Consider the following 4,831-nt stretch of genomic DNA (forward strand, 5'->3'; position numbering starts at 1 on the left):
ATATAGTTTCGGAGTTAAGAACAACTCTCAAAGGAACTTATCTATTTAGTTAATTACATCTTGGGGGATACAAAAAAAAAAAAAAAAAAATCACGATAATAGGAACCACTAGGAACCCTGCTTACAATATTGTGAAAATTTGTGAAATTGGTATATTAATGGAGCACAATTATCACAACTAGGAACATCTCGCCGCTTCCAGAACCAATATCGAACTAAAGGAAGAGGATGAATCCCTCACATCCACAAATGGATGACGGGCCTGTCAATGGGTGAGACCTAGGAAATAACTGGGCCATCTCAATAGGAACATCCCTACGTTTAAAGATCTAAGTAGATGTAAGGGCAGAAGGTGAATCACTATATCCCAATTAGGCGGCAAATTATCATCAATCGAGACCGATGAGAGGTCACCAACGAAGAAGTAATAACATAAAGGTAAGGAAATTATAATTGGTAGAGATAGTCGAATCAAGACTTCATAGATCCATCATCCCAAGTTATTGAGATCTTAGGTCTACTGATCATGAAAGTAGTCATCCCAACCCGCCCTGGGATCCCCTATCAGCAATCCATGAAGTGTGTTGTCTAAGAAAATCCTGATAGCCCTAAGATCAAAGAAAAGATACATCCAATCCCTATGACCCTGTATAAGTGGAACTCACAGAAGTGAGGCTTACACCCGCCAAAAAGTAGTAAGTATGCCTTTGGAATAAGAGGAACAAGGGGTCTGACTACAAAGCCAAAACCACCTCACAATGGACATACACCACATTTGTGTCAGGGAGTCGGTAACACCTTAAGTGTTCTAAACAACCACCTAAGTAAAAATCTTATGTTTGGTCAGTTCCTCATAGGGACATGCAAAATGATGTAATTATCCAATCGAACTCTAGTGTGGATGTCCTATTAGTTATGACTTGGGTGATAATCATGCATGCAACCCATTTTTAGAATGGCCCGAAGGCCATGCAGAAAAGAGTTAGAATGGCCCGAAGGCCATCCAGAAAAGAGACAGGTTTTAAAAGGTTATAATATTTTAATCCTAAATATTGATTAATCTTAATTTTTTATCATTATGATTTTTATAAAAAGGAAATTTTATGTCCTTAGAGAACCTATACTGCATAGACGATAAGCTTCCCATACAAACCACAAGCAAAAAAATAATAATAATGAGAATGCCAACATGCAATGAGAAATAAACAAGTCACATAAATAAATAGTGAAAGTTGATGTCGTTGGGTGGACAACATATCACAGAAAGAAGAAAAGGACAATCATGCTCCATATATACACACCTGGTCCTAATTCTATATAAGATTAAAGATTCAAAATTAAGGCACGGGACACAGGATACTTTTTCTGGACTTCACCACGTGGTTCTACTCTTCAAGTGTTTCAAAACCAATGCTCTTATCTTATTTCTGATACATAATCTTCTAAGGACTCTAAAAAAAAAAAAAACATGAAAAATGTTCAAAATAAAAAGCTTGACCTACAAAAAAAAAGGTTAGCACGGGTTATATACATGCAACGTGGTGAACCATACACGGTGGGAGGGAAGCTAAGCAACAACTGCAGAAAATATATTAGTTGAAATCATTATAGTCCCTCCCTTATGGACATGACTCTCTGCAAGAAGACCGACCTAACGTACTAGTGCACACGGCTTAAAATTGATAAACACACAAAAAGTCTAGGGAGACACAAACCATCAACAATAGTTAGATATGTAAAAATCCTAAATACACCCGATCCTATTCTAGCAAGCATCTAAAACAATGTGTCCTAACACAATAACCTAAATGTGTGCAAAGGTCTGGCGTATGTTTTTGGCAGGGTCGAAGTCCTCGACCCCATCTTAAGGATCCAAGAATTCTAATATGTGCCACTTAATGTTGTTTTTATGCAACAAAAAATAAATAAATAAATAAATAAAGCTTATAAAAGATTTGACCTCACATATGATCTAAAGTAGGTATACATACAATAAGTTTTTTTTTTTTTAAATATGAGGAATATCAATAATAAGGATATATTTTTCTTATATTTTAAAATAAATCCTAAGGAAAGAAAAAATATAAGTGGCCATGTTAGACCTCTTGGAGCCTTAGGATAACCATATGCGGCTGATCAATCACATTGCTCGATGAGATATGCTCGCAAGCAACGCTGATTAAAGCATCACGATCAACAATGAGTCTCTCAAATAATGAGGTTGATTTTCCATCAAGAAAAAAATTGATGATGCATATGCAATATGTGAGGTGATTTAGCATTGTGATCGCTCGATTGAAGTGTGGGCAATCACAAAAGTATGCCACGGAGAATTTCGAAGATGAATGCCATACTAAGTGAACTTTCATCTTCGATCATATGCTTGAATACTTACGACTTGCTCGCTCGTCGCGATCACATGAGTTTAATCACTGTATATGAACAAAGCAAAACAAGATTATGGGAGGATAGACATCACACATGTTAAAATGACTGCACCCATATAGTCGGAGATACCTAGCATGATTGTGTACAAAGTGATCACAACCCAAGCTGGGGGTGTGAGAAGGGCTAGTGCCATATGAGATAGCCATCTCAGAATACCACTCATCATGACCATATGGTGACACAAGCCTAAGTGCTATTTGTGCATGCACATGCAAATACAAAATGTGACACCCATATGACATGCAATTCGGGTGCATCGGGGACAGGACACGTTAGGGTAGATTATACCTCACTCGAGAGGTATATCGGATGCTCATGCAAATAGCAAACAAATGTCACACTATGCAATTCAACACACACACACACACACACACACATGATATAGAGTTCAATTGAACCGGGTATAGGAAACCCCAAAGGGGAATTACACATTGTATGAAAGGCAATCAAACATTCTCACGTAATGACAGGCATGATCAACGCATGATATGCTTATGATGAATGACAAACACGTGACAAATCCTAGATGATGGTATGAGTGTTAAATGGTGTGACTCATACTAGGTGAGAGTCACACACCCGAGTGAACACACATTATGCACTAGATGAGTTTAGAGGATCGGTAGCATGACTTGTACTGAGTCACACAATGTGAAATACATACGACACTCCTAGGCGGTGTCGTAGGAAGTGAGGGAGTGTGATTCCCATTAAGGAGAATTATATGTTTATCATCCCTCACAAAAAAGTACAAGTATCCATCCATTCACACAAGATGATGTGTGTTCAAGGGGCAATTCTCTCAATTATGTAGAGTTATGTACGAGATTTGAAGAGAGGTAATGGAATGAGGGAATTCCATTTCTTCAGCTGCCTTTCAGTTTTCAATTTGAAGAAAAAAAAGGCGCTAGTGAAGCTTGAATTAGGAGACTTTAGGCTGGGCTGTTTGAGCCGGCCGCCCTAATTAACAATGACTTGAACTTGACTTTACCAAACGAGAATTTTCTTTTTCTTTCGAAACATATGCACAGGGCGGGCGCCAACAACAAGGCTGTGGGTGCACTATGGCTGAGCTTACAGGTGGCATGTGACTAAAGAGCGGCCGAGCACACCAATGAGGATGAACGATTTTCTTACCCTCTACCCCCTGAAAAGCTGAAGGAACGGGTTGCAGACAGACGGAATGGACGGCATAAGTTCTCGTCAGAATCAGACTCTTTTTATGTGCGGCCGGTCAAACAAAAGCAAGGCAGTCGCAGGAGAAGCGTTGAAGAAGCAGTAGTTTAAGCCATTGACCCAGCTTCTGTTGACTATGCAGTTGGTTCTGTCGCTTCAGCGGAATAGTCAGCAGTCTAGCCTCTGACTGGGCCAGATGCATAATCACGTATGTAGGCAAGTGATCCAGTTGCTTCAGTAGAGTACATTGATTCAGATACATACAAAGAAAAAAATCTCAAGACCAAGTGCCAGTCAAGACAGATCCATTCACGGATTCTCGTGAGTGTGATTCAACAGAGTCTGCCTCTCGTGCTCGAGAGGCAGATCCAAAGCCAGTAGCTTACCTAGGAGCAGACTTCGGTATAGCATAGATAGATAAGAGAGTAGGTATGTGAACTGATTCGGAAGATTTTCTCTGGGAGTCTTTTCCGAAAACGAAGTTGACTTCCTTACTAAGCTTTCAGTAAAGTCAGGACTATGCTTCTTTTTCATTACCTCGATCTCCCAGAATCAAATTCTTTCTCTCGAAAACTCAGAATTGGAGGTCTCATTTTTTCTTACCAAAAAAACCCAATTCGGTCTTCTTTACCCCCACTCATTCTAGGGAAGAAAGCTAGCGCTTTCACTGTCTCAGTACACTTCACTATCGCCTTTAGAAGCTTGAAGTCAACTAAGGATTCCATTTCTGAAAGTCTGAAGAATTCCTCTTTTGAAATTTATTGATGTGAAAAACAAGATTTCAAGCTGAAAGTCTATGTTCCGGGGAAGAAAACTGAAAGATTCTTCTTTTCACTAGCATTCGATTTGAAGCTTGATACACAGGCGATTCAAGAATGCATTGAATTTGACTGAAGCAGGAAGAGTTCCTTTAGGTCTTGTCTTCTCCTGTATAGTGAGTCTAGTTTTTACCTGCTTGAGAGAATGGGAGCTTGGAAGAAAACTACACTGCGCTCAAGGTTCGTGATCAAGACGGATAACGTGGCTACGAGCTAGTAGAGACTCTCTTACTATAGAAAAGGAAGCATGGAAAGAGCATCCGATTCCTTCACCACTACACTATGGACTATGGGAGTGCATTGATGCCTTTCATAAGGGCTTTGCCTTTGCACTCATAGGCAATCAAAGTTTGAGTCGGCTCTGTTCCTAAGCTTGATCTAACAGAGAC

This window comes from Phalaenopsis equestris, unplaced genomic scaffold, assembly GCF_001263595.1.
Source record: "Phalaenopsis equestris unplaced genomic scaffold, ASM126359v1 Scaffold000002, whole genome shotgun sequence".
In the NCBI taxonomy this organism is placed as follows: domain Eukaryota; kingdom Viridiplantae; phylum Streptophyta; class Magnoliopsida; order Asparagales; family Orchidaceae; genus Phalaenopsis; species Phalaenopsis equestris.